The sequence below is a fragment of the Brachyistius frenatus genome, unplaced genomic scaffold (genome assembly GCF_029030835.1).
Source record: "Brachyistius frenatus isolate BFR_SWC_R1_liver_20210118 unplaced genomic scaffold, ASM2903083v1 Contig_17, whole genome shotgun sequence".
Taxonomy (NCBI): domain Eukaryota; kingdom Metazoa; phylum Chordata; class Actinopteri; family Embiotocidae; genus Brachyistius; species Brachyistius frenatus.
The window spans coordinates 1,018,352-1,036,142 of NW_027210616.1; the positions used below are offsets into that span (position 1 = coordinate 1,018,352).

A 17,791-nucleotide genomic window follows, 5' to 3' on the forward strand; every position below is an offset into this window, starting at 1 on the left:
CACATGAGTACTTTATAAATAGATAGAAACACAGAAACAATGCATTAGTTCTGGTTACAGGTTTTCATCTGGAGATGCAGAAGCATGTCATTGATTCCTCAGTGGAGATTGTTCGAACAGATGTTTATAAGCAGAACGACTGCATCCTAGCTGTCATCCGTGTCAAGATGCTGTGAATAAATGGAAAGCTATCTCTTACACTGTAATCAGTCGGAGAAGCCTATCTAATAAAGAAACCGTGCACATTGTGTTCCACATCGCTGTTCTCTTTAATTTACCTTTTGATAGAATTTACGGGTGCCTGTATTCATCCCAAACCGTCCGGTTCACCGTGAGACTCCTGTTTAGTACGGGACTTGCAGCTTCTCTGTTCACACTTACACGAGTGATGAAGTTTAGTCAAACAAGATGGCTGTGTCTTCACGGTCGAGGAAAAAATGAGAAACACTTGCGTTCTGAAGTTGTGTTGCAGTGTTCCAGTGCACCATTGCTGACATTTGTTAGTTATTTATTGACAATATGCCGGCATTTGATTGTCTTAACGGTCACCGTAAGATTCCAGTGTGCTGTTGAATTTTTACATTCATTAAAATATATGACATCTTACTTCATGCAATTCTTTTGTTTCCTCTGCTGCACAGAACTAACCGAACCGTGACGTTTGTATCTTCTGAAAGCTTTGGTATTCAGTCATTATCCGTCAAAAACCTACAAGAATAGTACAGTTCTCAGGAAGTGTCGGGTCTTTCGGTGAGGTGTTCTCTTTTAAAACCGAGCCATTCCTCCAGCCCTTCTTGTCACATTTGCACTGGCGGTTGTTACTCTGACATACTCGAGGAAAGCTGCCTGGATGAAGAGGCGTGGCCTGATAAGAGCCCTGGCAAGTTCAGAGCTGTTGACATTTCCTCACAGCAACTCCCATGGTTCTAATTGGCTACTGCTGATAAGATTCCCCTGTTGTAATTGGCAGCGGCTGATAAGATGCTGTCACCTGCTGCAGTGAGCAGCAGCATGGTGAGATGACACCAGCTCTGGAGTCGGTGGGTGGACAGGGCTAAATCCAGGGCCTGAACCTTGTTTTTCCAGAGACCCTACTCCAGTCAGGGGGTTGGCATAATGGACATGACAAACATGTAGACCAGGGAAATAAAGGACCAAAAAAATATATATTTTATCAACCGATCTTAATATGAACGACGTGGGGTTTCTTTTTAATGGTCTCTTTCCACCTCTGCTGTTTCATCTGTGCTCTTATCACTGATGTGATCAGGGGAAGTCTAATTTGAAAAAAAAAAAAAAAAAAAAAAAGGTCTCTCGTGTGCACCAGTAAAAATAAAGCACTATTGAAATCAAAATGGAAAATGGTTGCATACTGTGTTGGCAGGTTGTTTCTGTATGTTGGCTGGCCATTGTCTATCGAGTCTGATGAAACCACAAAGGAAAAAAAAATGGCCGAGAAAGTTTTACTCCAATCTTTAAATGCGATTGTTATGAATTCATAATAAATCTTTAAACCTGTGGTAACTGGAAGTTTTTTTGTTTGCTTTGTTTTTTGGCCACTTGGGGGCAGCAGAAACAAGTTGTTAACACAACTTTGATAGTTGGAAAAATGGCGATCTTGTTGGTAAATATGTGGTGAACACATGTGGGCCAAATATTTACTCTCTTGAGTTTCTTCTTGGTTTCTGTCAACGTCTTAGGAAAATAATTGGTTACCCTTCTTTAGTCATGTTTACTATGAAGGCGCTAACATTGTCCGTTGGATGTTTGCAACCAAGAGAAAGCTTAGTAAACTCTTAAAGGAGCAATGTGTAGGACTTTGTGATTGGTTATATTACGTTACATTACATTTCATTTAGCTGATGCTTTTATCCAAAGCGACTTACAATAAGTGTATTTCAACCATGAGGGTACAAAACCCAGAACAACAGGAATCAAGAAAATACAATTTCTTCAAGAAAGCCAAACTACAAAGTTCTATCAGTAAGTGCCATTTTAAGTACTACTAAAGTTCTGCTGTTCAAGGTAAAGTCGGAAGATGTGTGTTTTTAGTTTGCGGCGGAAGATGGACTGAGTTTCTGCTGTCCTGATGTCGGTGGGGAGCTCATTCCACCATTTAGGAGCCAGGACAGCAAACAGTCGTGATTTTGTAGAGTGTTTAGCTCAGCGAGGGAGCAACAAGCCGATTGGTAGATGCAGAGCGGAGGGAGCGGGCTGGGATGTAAGGTTGGACCATGTCCTGGATGTAGATATTGCTGGGTGGTAGTCATAACACCAAGAACTCCTATAAGCTTCCACAGCCAAAGTAGGTTGAGGGGAATATGGTGCTTCCACCCATATATGCTGCTATATCCTATGATAGACACATTCTTTTATTAACCAGCCCAAGTGTCTTTTCCCCAGGTTCTGGGGATAGTCACGTCACAAAGATGAATATTTCCTACATTCCCCAGTTCTGTACTCAGTATTATACAGCTGACTCTGTGGAAATCCAGTCACTTTTTCTGAGGAAATTTCAGTCCATTTGGTCATGTTTCTGGTTGTATTCATAGATTTAGCAGATGTTTTTGCTGGCAGAAGTAGCCTGAAGTCTCCTGGGTATGAGCTGGAACTGCTGATGAAGCCATTTTTGCACTATTGTGTCCATAGCCTCGAAGTCTGTAATTAATACACTCAACACTCACACTTAAGTTCCTACTTCTAACCTTACTTCCTTTCTACCCTCCTTGAACTGCAGGCCATTATTCCCTATAGATTTTATCAATTTTTTTGATTGATCTTCAGGAAGTAATTATGCTGCTGTTTTTAGTTAATGGGATGCACAAGAAGCTTTGCCTGGCGGACAAACTACTTGATGTGAAAGATGCTCCAGTCCCCAGAGCTCGTCTAATGGAAGGGGTGTGTGTGTGTGTGTGTGTGTGTGTGTGTGTGTGTGTGTGTGTGTGTGTGTGTGTGTGTGTGTGTGTGTGTGTGTGTGTGTGTGTGTGTGTGTGTGTGTGTGTGTGTGTGTGTGTGTGTGTGTGTGTGTGTGTGTGTGTGTGAATTGGATGGAGAGGACCTGAGACAAATGCCTTTACCCACAGTTAATACTGAGAGTCTGGAAGGCCATCGTCAATGTCTCAGTAGTTAAGAGTGGGCTGCCAGCAGCAGGCAGGCACATTTTAAAAACAATGGGTACCCATTTGGGTACCTCAGCTGATCAGAAGAAGCTCTACGGTTCATTTTTGACCTTGAAGTTCAAGTCAAAGTCAACTTACAAAGTTTCTGAGCTTTCCTGCAACACCTTGTGGTATTCAATAGATGGAGTTGCTGAGTCTTCAATGAGATGATTTACATTTGCCATCACATGAATAACTGTTTGGATGACATTTCAGTTATGTAACTGTGTAACTTTCTAATGACTTCGGTGTTTCCCATCAGTTGAGATATTTACTTGTCGTGGTCATCGATGATATATATTGATAATTGTTTGGTACAAAAGATAAAATAAATACATAACAATGTTAATGATCCTGCCTATTGATTCAATACTTTAATGACACTCTCATTGGTTCTTTTCAGTTTTTCTGAGCAAAAACACCACATGTACTGTATATAAGTTAACAGTTTTGAGTAGTAAACTGCAGCAACATTATTTTTCTTTGACTGTTTTTACTGTGCAGAAGTTTACCTGCAGCCCCCACATCACTTATGATTGATCCACCCCTGCTCTGACGGATTTGAAACTGAAACAGTGAGTTTCTAAACGACAGCTCAGATGACCATCTGATCATTACAGGCTGAATTAATTAGCGCACCCATAACTAAGCTGGTTAATGGTAACTTTAATTGTTAACCCATTTTGGTCTAATTTAGTTGACTGCGTGTGTAGCTGCAGGCTGATTTTACACTGCAGCGGGTCTCTGGCTGTTTCCATTCAGGTTAGGTTCGGTTAGGTAGTTACTTTATTAATCTCCGAGGGGAAATTTTTTTCATTTGGCTATTTCAATCCGGACACATGCGACCTGGCTGTGATCAGACCACAAGTGGCCAGCAAAAGTACAGGTGGAAACAGGAAGCAATGCTCGGGAAGCATTGAGCCCTGATCTGTTCAGGCCAACTCCGAATGTCTGCGCGTGAGTGTCTGCTGCAGCGGGGAGAGACAGCTGTCCCACTCCACTCGCTCCCGACACAGATCCCGTTTCGTCCTCTCGAGCAGATTAATAAATGTTAAAAAGGCGAAAACATGGGTCCCCAAATATACCTGGGCGAGCCGCCCAAGTAAAAGTATGGGAAACACTGGACAGATTGTAAAAAAAAAATTCCAATTAAAAGATCTAAAACTGGCTTTACTTTCAATCTTGTTCAGTCAATATTCATTTTACTTTTTGGAGGCTGGATTGGGGGGGGGGGTGTCTGTCAAAGTCTCATAATTGTTTTACAGTTTGCTTTAGGCCTTTTCCAGCTGTTGATTAACCATGACCATCAAAGATGTTTTCTCTCCAAGCATGCCATAGTAACAAGCTATGAGGACTTAAAGCACTGTTACCACAACAAACCATGGCAGTACCACAATTCTTTTTTTTTTCTTTTCTTAGGGCCTGGTCTCTTGTTCTGACAGTTTAAACTTCAAAGGAGAAAGAGAACATATTTTAAAGAGGCGCTCCAGCTTGTTTTTCCTCCTAGAGGTTGTCAAGCTGTCCTTCAGGCATCAATAGACACATTCAATTTGTGTCTCTTGTACTAAACAAGGGTTGGGCTGTGTAGTGACTACTTGTTAAACAGAAAAATCCTACAAGGCTGCAAATCAGATACATGGCTGCCTGGAAAATCCCCCCCAAAAACAGGGAATAGTTTTTTACAGCTCAAGTATTCTCTGAATTAACAAGTTGCAAAGATACAGTTCAAAATCTAAAAGTTTTATGTTTTAATATTCACTCACTAAAAATATTTGACCTTGGGAGCTGTGTTTTATAGGCTTGGGTTTTTATTTTCCATCTGGACTCTTGTATTTCCCCCAACTTCTGATCGTCTCTGGCTGTATGGTATGCTCTGATTTCTTTAGATTTTAAATATATATACATGTTTACTGTATAAATACTCGTACAATTCCTCACTGAGGGTTTCTTTTCTTTATCCATAACCTCTTGGGAATGATGGAAGACATGCACACTGACGGCACTGAAGAGGAACTTAATCAGGCCGTCTGAACTTCACATTTGGCCACTCTAGAGAGTTCTGCCTGTGAATCTTGAGAGAGAAGGCTGTGGATTTGTCTGTGACACTCCTTTTAGTCAAAGTCTTTTCTTACTCTTATAGAAGAGCCTCTGTTAAAAGCTGGGGATTTGTCTTCAGGCTACTGTCTCATAACAATAAACAAAAGGTCTTAGGCCTGCAGCTAATTCCAATTCAGTGTATTGAAGACAAATTAGGGTTGGGGATGAAGGGAAACCTTCCTAGAAGGGTAGAAAACAAAGATTTTAAGTACTTTTACTGCTTTTCAAACCCCCTCCTATGCCAAGAGATGATCTATACAAGGATATTAAATAGCAATGAATGTGTTTATATTGTGAAATGAAGCTCTCGGCAGGCCATGGTAGAGGTCATTGTATTGATTCCAGCTTCTTTTTTTCTTTTTAATTTAGAGAAGAATCTCATTGTAATTGACCTTTTTAATGAAGCCCATTCAGTGAATGAGGGTTAAAACCAATAAAAGCTGCACTGAGGAGTGGAAGCACATTCAAATCCTAAAGCTTAACACTGAGACGGAGCTATCAAACTGCACATCAGTGGCGTAAACAGTAAATCCAGGAATGCCAGTCACAGGTCCCTGTGGTTTTGGAGAGTACTAACCGCTCACAGAAGAGTTGTTTGTCTGTGACGAGTTGTCTGCTTGACATTACATGTGGGATCAATTATATTGCGCAGCTGTTCAGTTTCCCATCAGAATTACCCAGCTCTGAACTATAGGTTATAGTGCAGTTTGGATCCTTTCACATTGTTTTTTTTTTCCCCTAAAACTGGAGGCTTTCCATTTATCTCCCTTGTCCAAGTCACCATCTGATTCATCATCAATTGGCAGGCGAAGCTTTGAGTATTTTCATTGATCCCTTTTCTTTGATTTCTTCTCGTTTGGCGTCATGTTTTGGTCATTAGAGCATATATTATGGGGGACTGAGCCATCTCTGAAAGCACCAAGATGAGATGATCTACGTTTATCATCAATAATATACAGAGTTAGTTGAGCTTCCTGAAACAAAGACATTTGCTAACATTTAATGTAAACCTGAAAAACTTAAACTTCAGGGCTTAAGAGTTCCATTAATTGTATTTATGTGGTGCCAAATCAGAACGCATATCTTCTCAGGGCACTTTAACATCAAGTCCTTGCAGCATTATAGAGAAAATCCCAAGAGAGAGCAGCTTTACTTCAACCAAGCAGTATGCCATACATTATATTCCAAATGTATTTATTTCAACTGTGGGTCAATTGTTTAGGATCAAATTGCCTAACTTCAAGATGTGTTTGCCTTGCCCCCTTTGCTGTCTGTGGGTTGAATATACGATCAGATTAATGTTAGGATATGAAATGATTGGCACCGTGGGAGTGTGATTTAACCCTAAAATAATATCAATGTATTTTAGAGTATTACTGCTGTACCAATATTCTTCACAATGTAGCAAAAAACTTAAATACTGTAAAATGTCAACAGTTTAAGTTATACATTGTTTGACATGTCAGCATAGACGTTTGCCTTCACGTATGCAGTAAAAAAAACTGAAATATCACCAAGGATTGTTGCACATTTGTCCTTTTTGAAACTACTCCTCCATGAAGCCGCGTTCAGCCACGCTTGCTGTTGTTGTATGTCCTACCGTTACACTAAATACTGCCTTAATCACATGATTTAAAAAAAAAAAGAGAAAAAAAAGAAGTAAATAACCGTTATTATTGCAATATGGAACATCGTTAACTTAGCCACTCTTCAGTGATGTTTTTGTTCTAGTCTGTTATTTTTTATTTACAGTATTATGGGTGTAAATCTAGTAAGAAAAAGAGGGCAATAGCATTTTGATTTGATATTTAGATTTCTTTTCTGGTCATATTTTCTCAAATTTGTGAATCTCTTCATACCTTTCTCAACCTAGAGAACAACTCATTAGCAGGTCTGCCCTCCTTTGGTCTATCGAACCTGAATCTGCCTGAGAAGCAGCGAGATACTGTGGTGCTGCACAAAATTTTGTCTCCATGGTATAAATTAAGTTTATGTTTTACTGTTCTGTTATTTGTTTGAAACTAAACTCGTACTGTTGTGTGTTTGTGATCAGTTTGATTTTTCTGGTGAACACAGGGACTTTGCCTGAGATCTGGGAGTTATGCAAATTGCTTATAATCAGTCGCTTTCAGACATAATACATAATGGATGAGAGAAAGTTAAATTAATATAGAATGTACATGAACTTAGGTGTCTTATTTCATCAACGTCCATGCTTGTATAACTTAACTTAACTTAAGGTTTGAAGTCTCAACAGATTAGTTCAGAGGAAAGTTTAACACCCCATGAATTTATCATTTGTCTCGAACATATAAGTTTTACACTCTGCCGTCATATGACTGTGAAATTATTCACTTAGAGAAAACGCTGTAGGATTTTTTTTTTTCCCCCCAATTACTTCTCATGAAGGGCTCAATTATTTTCCCATTTTAAGCAGACACTCTAAAAGTTGTAAAAAAAATTGTAACGGTTACATCAAAGCAGAATGTATCTTCAGCAAATACAGTTAAAATGATTACTGTATGTGACCAAATGTTTCATTATATACTGCAGAATCATATCAGAATATTACTTTTAAAATATAATTTTGAAATGTAATCTGTTCTCAGAGTTTTTTTTTATTTTTTTTTTTTTTTTTTTATAAAAAGGTTGGGATCATTCTTAAAAAGCAGAAATATCATATAAAGAAAAATGGAAAAACAGCTTCGAGTTGAGTTCTAGCATTTGTGCTCTGACTAGTGGCACCATTTAGGAGGAAGTGATCTGTGACTGCTCTCGCTGCTACAAGTCACATTGATTCCAGTCACCCTTGAAGATTTGCACCAAAACTGTTTAGCGTTTTAGTCACTAGATCTCCGAACAGAGGCGCACTCAGGCCACAGTGGCACCGAGCCTGGTCAACAGGAACAGCATCGTGTTCCCCTGCTACCCCCAAGGACTGTAAATAGAGTGTTTCTGACCCTTTTTTCACTTCTATTGAAAATGAACGGACTCCTGGTGACTTTATATTGTAAAGTGGACCAGTACAAACAGAGACATAATATAGCAATATACAAAAGCTACTGTAAACAGAACCAAAAAAAATGCCATCCTTCCCAGGGGAAGGCCAGAACAAAGAGGAAGTAAAGCCAGCCAGAGCCACGTATACATTTTTCAAGATTGAACAGTCACTGTACTTTCTGTTTGTGTTCTGTATGGAAAATAGTTTGAATGTGCCTTTACTTGCATAGAACTATATTCATATTTTAAAGGCTTGAGTAAAATGCAACATGCCCTCCAACCCATAGAACTATATCGATCTTTAGTTCCTATTCTCAAATAAAACCCAAAGGAGTTTTTTTTTCTAAATTAGCAGCTCACGTTAGATTTAGGCATACAACAATCTTGGTTAAGGAAAAATAATGGTTAATGGTCTGACTTGTGGTTTAAAACCAAAAAATGAACATCAGCCTTTGCTTTTATCACACCATCCACCCACCCTGCCTTCTCCTAAAAGGAAAAACTTTATACATTATATAGATGTCGTCTGAACTGTGTCACTTCTCTAAAACACCAGACTGTCATTATTTATACAAGGTCGCTTAACTTTCAAATGTAACTGGGGGGGTCTCAATAAGCTGCTTGCACAAAAGACCTATAGGGTCGTGTTTTTGGACAGTCTCGGAAAATGGGATTTGCAACCTTACAGTTGTTCACGTTCAAAATAAAAGTTTGGAAGTAATCCGAAAACGAATCCCGAACTATTTTAGAAATTGACTAATCAGTTATTTTCCAAACAGATAGCAAACGTTCACTTGTTCCAGGACCTATAGTTTTACATTTTGAGGATTTGTAGCTTCTGTTTGTCGTGTTTAAATTGAATATCTTTGAGGTTTTGGACTGTTGATTGGACTATAAATTTAAATATGTTACCACTTTTGCAAAGTTGTTGACATTTTACCAACATATAGTTTAAAAACCGGTTTGTGAACCAATTGAAAACATGATTGGTAATGAAAATAATTGTTAATACAGCATAGAGCATAGTATCATATTTGCTCCTGCTGCTGTTGTCTATAATGTAGTTCTGTCGATATAAATGCTCATGAGGTTCACGGTGTTGAATCCAGTTTCAGACCTGTCTATGCAAGCTATCTAATAAAAGTAATAGGATCCTTTTATTGAACCCGGGTTGCTCGAACAGTTAATGCATGCAGAATTAAACATAGTTCATCTGGTTGGAGCAGTTTATTTTTATTCACTTGACTGTGGTGTATCACATAAACTGGTGGCCCTGGTCCCGCAGGATTCAATGCCAATTTCATCTTTTACGCTTGCGCAACTCGAAATGATCAAATTGCCAATTACATCTCCCCTCCTCAGATTGATGTTCTGGTAATAGTCTGTTTCCTCACATCTGTAGCATTAGATTGCCTACTCACAAATCAGTGTTTAATGATGTGACAGCTTGGCCAGCTTAAAATATTTCAGATTCATAGTCTCTACCGCTGTCACTCATCTACCCCCTCCAGGACAGTGGAATAGCGCTGTACATCATTTGCACATTAAAATGAGAAGACATTTCTTCTGCTCAGTAATGAGACGTGTCGGACTTGGTGTTTTTAAGAGGAGCAGTGTGAATGTAAAACCGGTGTGTGGAATGAAACGCGCATCACAAACATTGCTTTACGCAATGGAAGCATATTTTGCATCAAGGTTCATGCAGTTATATGTGGTGCTTCACTGGTTCAAATTAATAAGCCAACAAATGGAAAAAGCAACACATAGCCCTACTCCCATCCTCGATGCTTGTCTCAGATACCCCAGCTGTGTTGCATTATTCTCTCAGCTGTGACAGAAATACAGGACAATAATCTGCTCCTCTGTAATTGGGCAGATTCTGTTGTGTCAGTGTGGACAGAAGGATGTCAGCCTTCTCTGTAAACGTGTTCATTAAAGGAACTTCCTGTCTCGGAGAGCTCATCATTCCTACAGATAAGTAGCAGCTGTTTGGGTGCATCATTAAGATCAACGCTACAATCAGTTTGCTCCTACATCCCGTCAGTCATGCTGTAATTTTTGGTTTTTCTTTGCGGCAGCGTCTGACGTTTTCAGATTTGATGATCAGATTAATCTGTTGCTTGTTAATCTCAAGATTGAATGAAGAACGCATTAAATGTTTGGCCAGAAATAAACTTTTTGTCTCAGCTGGTTAATATGTGTCAGGAATAAAAACCTTGCCGTTTGCTGCAGTTGTTGTACTTACCTATATTTACATACATTTGCGAAATACATAGTATGTGATTCACAAGATGATATTTCTGTGCTCACTTGTCTCTGGATCTAGTGGATTCAGAATTCCTTTCGGGTTCTTCAGACCTGTTTTGTGTCATCCAGCTCGGTATCACACCAAACCGTGTAATGCAGGCATCAGTCCACTACAGGATACCGCGTCAGTGTCACGTTTTGCTTTGCCTAAGCGTGAAAAGTGCACGCATGTATGAGCAGGGTCGTAGAAGGAGGTCATGTGACCATGAAGAACGATGAAGTCAGAGTAGGGAGGCGTGCCAGGGGTGGTTGGATGGATCAAACCCAGGACTTAAACTCAGGAGACCTGAGTTTTGGTTGCTGAAAATAAGGTTTTGTGCTGGTGTAATTAGGTTCCTCTCAGAGAAGTACATTGTAACAGGTAACAGATCATGTTTGAGAAGAGGCACGGCTTAAAGCATGTTTACATGGTTGCTATCGTCCTGGTAATTAGTGGAGGAAGCAGTAACTAAATTGTTTTTATTGTCTGCTGTTGTTCAGGAGAACTAAAGCCTCTGTTAGCCGTAGTTCTGCAGCAGAACTGCTTGTGCGGCCCTTTAAGTTGAATCGGTCCAGTTGAACCTGGTTCTGCTAGGAGTTTTGGTAAAAAGTTAAATTCATCAATGTCACCTCAGGATAACGCCTCAGTAATTCTGACCAATCAGAATGGTTCGATTGTAACAGCAGTATATCCGGGAACCACAAGTTGAGGTGAAAACAGTTTGATGTTTTTCCACCTCCAACCATCTGTTTTGCACTTTCAAAGCAGAGCAGGACACTTTGCTGCTCACGCTTCATCCTCCCAGTCTGACCAGCATCTAACAGAAGCATTCAAACGGTAGCATTTCAGAAGCCTCACCAGGCAGTGTGGCTTTAATGATTCCCCCACCAAAGACCAGTTTTACACACGTGTCACTTGATAGACATGCCCTGTTGTGTTATGGATTCTATTAACAACCTCGCGTCACATTATTGAGAAGGCTTTTGATAGTATTGACGTGGCGAGTCTACAGCTCTGTCTGTGATCTCTCTTTTTCTCTCTTTCATGCTTTTAAAAAAAAAAAAAAAAAAAATCTCCTATACCCCCCCCCCCGCCCACCACCCTCAGATATCAGAGTAATCTGTTCTTGCCTGTCACCTCTCTCAGCTCGATAAGGAAAGGGAAGAGTCGCGCTCCTGTCCGGAAACAGATGTTCCTCCTTGACAGCATTGACACAAACACAAGGGCCTCTGCTGCATTTGTATAAAAATAACTACTGATAAGGCAGTCCAAATTTTGGTTGTTTACTATAATTAATCTGCCTATCAGTAAGACTTCCTCTTCAGGGAGATAAACGCTGATGTCCACTGCACATCACTGTCGTTTTCCTTTTCATCCCCAGTTGTCATAACTGCCATAAGTGCTCATGGCTCTGCAGACCTCTGACGTGCGCTAGTGCGGCCTCTTTGTTTCATAGCTGACTCTAATCTTGCAATGTTTTTTAAGAGGCGGCTGCTGCATGGAGCCATTTCCAAACCGATGATGAAACTCATTTAGGGAATTGAAATCCAACATTTAGCTGTACTTGCTGAGCAAAGCTTGTTGGAGTGGTGACAGAGCTGCTGTAATGTGTTGCTTTATTATGTCATCAGTATTATTCAGTTCCTCTCAATGTGGATGATTTGTTGGGATGAATGAACATAAAAATGACTATAATTTTTTTTAATTTAAACATTGTAGCAACAAGAGGAGCTTTTGTTGAACCCAGGACTCTTGAGTGTTCGGTGAATGCTCGCCTCTGTGCCACTCGTGTGCTCGGAGATAGAATACTATTAATGTTGCACCATGAAAGTATAATCACATTCAAGGGTCAGTATATGATCAGCACCTCACTGTTGTATTCCTAAAAATAAAATGGAAAATCTACTGTTAATTGAAAATCATTCCTTTGCGGTGTGATGGTTGTCTATTGCTTTGTGCTGAGTGACAGATTGATATGGTGCGTATTGAATGACTGGTCCGCTTTCATTCATCTGTTAAAGACGCACACATCTTCTCCAGATCTCGATGACACCATGTGCTCGCTGCCCAAATGGATTTCTTAATCATGTAGAAGTGGTGAAGAAATTCAATAGATCAGATTCTGATGAGGGTCTCTGTGGGTCAGCGGAGAGAATTAATGAATAATTTCAGCTCTGTAGAGAAAGTAGGATTTTGTCCCCTTTGACTCGCTGGGATTGACTGTTGCAAATAGTATCTGACCACTAGATTGGACCATAATGTTTACTGAATGTGCATTTTACTGTGGGTTTTTTTTTTCTTTCGGAGTTGGAGTTTGACCTCTGCGGAGAATTTAGTTCTGGTTCGGGTTTCTAATCCAGTTTCAGAGTCACTAATTTGATTTGACAGCCTCCACTGCCACCACCTCAGGAAGGCCACGGTCACCTGTTGGACACAAAGGCATCATACATTCACTCTCAGCCTTCAAATTGCAATAAATTCATTTGCAAAGGACATCAGTTGCTTTCTGGTGCTTTTCTGTTACACTTGCTTTTCAACACAGCTTTAGGGACTCCGCATTAAGTTTGGACAGAATTAAGCAAGGCTCTGTGCAGTGAAATGCCCGAGGTCGTCTCTCATTAAGGTTTGGAGGGTAATGAAATGACACTTTTCTATCACAACACAAACACATTCGCCTTTTAGCTTCAGTAATGACATTACACAGTCTCAACAGGCAGCTTATTATACATTGTTTAATATTGTTTGTAATTTTTCACCTATTTATTGTTGTAAAATTTAATGAAATATAACCTTTTCTTATGTCCTCAGACAAATATGACTTTTGTGAATGAGTGAAAAAAGACAAAAAGTTACACATGGAAAGAAAATGCTTTGCAGTAACAAATACGTTAGATATGAGGACGATGCGGTGATCAGTGAGCTCCAACTAGTCAGCGAACAAAAATGGCGATGTTAATGTCATTATCAGTATTTATTGTCAGCCCTACTCCTGACGAGTTAATAAAGAGACACAATCACATACTCTGCAAGTACTGTTCATATATTGTTGCAGCAATATTAGTAATGCAGATATCCCAAAATCAAGGTCTCAAAAGAGAATTGTGAGAAAATCTTTCAGACTTTTCTGCCAATCTTCCAGCACTCAACTCTTACTTCCGATTTTTATTTTATCCGAATTTATCGAGGTGATTGAGAGAGAAATGGCAGAGGGAGTTTCTTCCACAGTTTTGTCACCCCCCACGAGGCCGGACTGTCTTCGGGCCGCTTCTGTCATCCTTACATCTTCACTTTGTTGTCCTGCTTCTCTGGTCCTAAGTGAGACGCGTTGTAGTCGAACACTCGGGGCACTCTTGACTGTGCCGCCACTAATCACCAGACCCCTACCAGTTTTATCATAATTAAGAGATCAAAGAAGCGGAGAGAAGGGCAGTCATACATTATTAAACTGCGTGTGTGTGTGTGTGTGTGTGTGTGTGTGTGTGTGTGTGTGTGTGTGTGTGTGTGTGTGTGTGTGTGTGTGTGTGTGTGTGTGTGTGTGTGTCTTCGTCACATAAGTAATGGGAAGAAACTCTGATCTTTGAGCACATTTATCTAGTTTGAGGAGGCTTTCATAATTCATCAGAGATAAAGTTGTACAAATTGTCCTCCAAACAAGGTTTTCCACTGTTACTCGCTTTTTTTTTAATTATTATTATTTTATTTTATTATTTTTATTTGTATTACTCATTTTTCTATTTTGCCAAATATATGTGAGGTGGTCTTTTGAACCACCTCCCAGGCAGAAATACGAATTGATAAGCATTCATACAAACATGAAAAAATTAAAAAATAAATGCGTTCCGGGGAAGATTAAGGTCATCCACTCAGAGCACGTATGCATGAGAAGACAAAATGAGCCTGGAGTACTGAAGTATGGATCCTTCACACGTCCTTCCAAATGGAAAGTGCCAGATTTCTCTTCCATCAGTTTCCAAGATCAGAGAGTCAAGCTGGCACCAAATATTTGAGGTTTTATTCTTTGCTTTGTTTGGTGGACATGGACTTAATTGCGCTCCTCTGTCTGCTCGACCACTTTGTGTTCAGCGGTGGAATTACATTCTAAATGATTGTAGGTTTTTGCAGTTCCAACTTTGTGTTGATGACTATCACCGCGCCTCAGTGTTTTATTCATCGCCAAAGTGTTCGAAGTTCAATTGGAGAAGGCGCCTATTTTCACTCTTCTCTAAGTCATTTTGTATCGTCAGCATTACATCTTCCTATTAAAAGCAACCTATTCTTTCTCTTTTGGTCTCCGTCCCTGATCTTTTCAGCTCCCTCTTGAATTTGCTCTCAAGGGGCTGTAATAAACTTGTAGTTAGCTGTTGAAACCATGCGCATTTTAGACTAAATGGCCTGCGGTGTCTCCCTGCCTGCTGTTGGGGCTTACGGCCAATGGGCCTTTAAATGACTTAATTTCCTATCTGCCTCCTGGGGGAGCTTTTAGGGGAGCTAAAAGCTGGTCACAGCCTGCAGAGAGGGAGTATCAGGAAAGCCTTGGGCTGCGGGTGGACCCCAGATGAATCAAAATCACCATCGTTTTCATCGCTATGGGCAATATTCAGAGTACAGAAATGTATCATGGTGATGCTGGTGTGGAGTTGGCCACAGGGAGGTCTCTTAACAGCATGTCCATTATTATTGATTACTTTTTATCATCATGTTGTAGACTAATTTTACTTGTTACACTGAAATATACTTGTGTGTACTGGTATGTGATGTGCTTTGGTTATTTTCTTGATTGACTCGTTAATCATTTGGTCCATAAAATGTCAAAAATTATAGATTTTGCTGATTAAATATAAATCTAAGTTCAAAATGCGGCAGTATTTAATATCATAGAATGAAAAATGTAGAAATCAGAAAATACTCGCATTAATCATTTTAAAAAAATGACAAACTAATAGTGTAATTATCTTTTTTTTCTTTTTTTCAGAGAAAGTTATTATCTAACTTTTTATACTCAAAAATCCTACTTTAAATAGGTTTATGATGCCACTGTTACATCTCTGATATTATACAACAGTAATACGTTCTTTTTTTTTTTATCAGTGGCTTGGAGACAATGATGGGGGCACCCCGTGAAAAGAGATTAATGCGACCTCTGCTGCAACTCTATTTAAATCTAGCCAAGCTTAACCTGACTTATTTATTTTAAGCTCAGGTCTACAGAGCTCTACATTTGGATCTCTGTGTCATGAGGTCTTAGCTACACATGATTAGATTCTGCAGTTTATATACTTAGATGTGGCATTTACATGAGCTCGGAGTAACCTTAACCAATAGCCGAAAATAAAAGCTTATTTTTTTGCTTGTGGCGATTGATATTTTTTTTGTGTGGATTTTTTTGGTAATTTGACCTTAAATTGTGGGATCCGTTGAGGTACTCCCCCCCCCATACAGACAACTGGTTTCAAAGCAGCAAACCAAAGTGCTTTAATCCATGTTTTTGGTTAAAGATATTTACCGACATCGATTCCCTTAATGACAGAACTGTCCCTGGCTCCTATTTCTCCTCTCTTGCAAGGTGAACCTTTGTGTTGTGTTTACATGTGCTTTGACATGCGTATGTCTGTGTTGATTTTTCAGCAGCTGTTTGCTGTTCCTCCCTCCGCTCTATTGATGTGATGACCTGGGATGGTTCCTTTAGGGGGGAGCCGAGGCTGACTCCTGCCCTCAAGGTCGCTCTGCCGTACCAAACTCGAAAGCCCTCCGTGAATGACGTCCGAAAAGTCGAATTGATTTATGGAGGAAAGAGTGCGTGTTTGTGTGTGTTGGGAAAACATGAGACAATGGATGGGTCGATGAGGACGGCCAATAGATCCACAGGAACGGAGTTGTGAATGACGAAGAAAAAAAGGGTGACTCACAAACTGGACGCGCTAAATGAATAAGTGTTGTGGCACAAACAGATGACCTGTAGGATGCATGACTCGCATGCAGACAGTTTGTCTGCAGGGTCAGAGTGTAGAGGACTTAACAATGACCCGCACTTTAACACCTGTGACCCAACCGGTCAATTGCGTGAGGCTTTGAATGTGAGCTGCAAAAACTATAAGCAGTTCATCCTCCGGTGAGGAACAGAAATTCATTCTGCTTGAATATCTGTGACCTCTGCGATGATTTTTCATAAAGGCAGTGCCTTGTTGTGTTTTCATTTACGGCAGATCGGATGGAAGGACAAATACAGATCTTCTGTTGTTATTTATCAAGCAAAAGTTTGAAATTCCACCTGAGCAATGTGACATTTTACTCTATCTCTGATTTGTAATGTTGCTAATTAGCTCTTATACCAATGGTTGGACAAAACAATCAATGAATGACAGTGGACTATGAGTAATTGTGATGTGCAATGTGAGTTTAGTTATTGTTCATTTCGGTCTGTATTGTAATACTTTTTAACAAATGCACCAATATCACTGTTTAAGAATAAAATTTGCATCACTTTCAACATCATTTTAATGTGAATATAACAAAACATGTTGAATGATTCGCTGTTTATTTCAGTTCCACAGTATCTGTACATGTATGTACAGTATGTGTTTGTATATGTTACATTCCCAGACTATGTTGAATCCTGTAACATTCTGTTTTTTGTTTTTCTCTCAACTCTGATTATTTCATGAGGCCTCGGTTGGACTGAGGACATCGCCTGTGTGTGTGTGTGTGTGTGTGTGTGTGTGTGTGTGTGTGTGTGTGTGTGTGTGTGTGTGTGTGTGTGTGTGTGTGTGTGTGTGTGCGTGCGCGTGTGTTCATCAGCACTGCACTGGGGACAGTTAATATACTGTAAACTGTAATAAAACGGCTATAAAAGAAGCTCGTCACCACGCCTCTCCTCCATTTTAACACCTCGAAAGTGTCCGCAGTTAATAGGGTTGTGTTAGTTAACAAGCCCGTGAAGTCCTCGTCAGCAGCATTATCACAGTGACACAGAGACACGGCCGGTGTTTTTATCAGGCCTCTCTCTATGGCAGTGACTGCAGACGGCTCTGAAATTAGCAGCTCAGAGAGGGAGGCAAACGGCATCATTACACATCGCCAGCTGTGTCTGAACACCGGGAATACCGATACGGTGGTGGATTTTTTTTTTTTCAGACGGACGCTCACGTTTCCACACGCAGAGCAGAGTGTTCGCTCTACGTGGGCTCTGCCACAGACCTGAGGTGTGAAGTGTGTGCAGGGTGCAGCACTTCTTCTCATTATTAACAGTAGT

General features: G+C 40.0%; 1 protein-coding gene across 2 annotated transcripts in view; it reads left to right on the forward strand.

Moving 5' to 3' along the window:
* enox2 (ecto-NOX disulfide-thiol exchanger 2) overlaps positions 1-17,791 on the forward strand; it is a 170,116-nt gene that overhangs the window by 93,239 nt on the left and 59,086 nt on the right. The window lies entirely within an intron of this gene.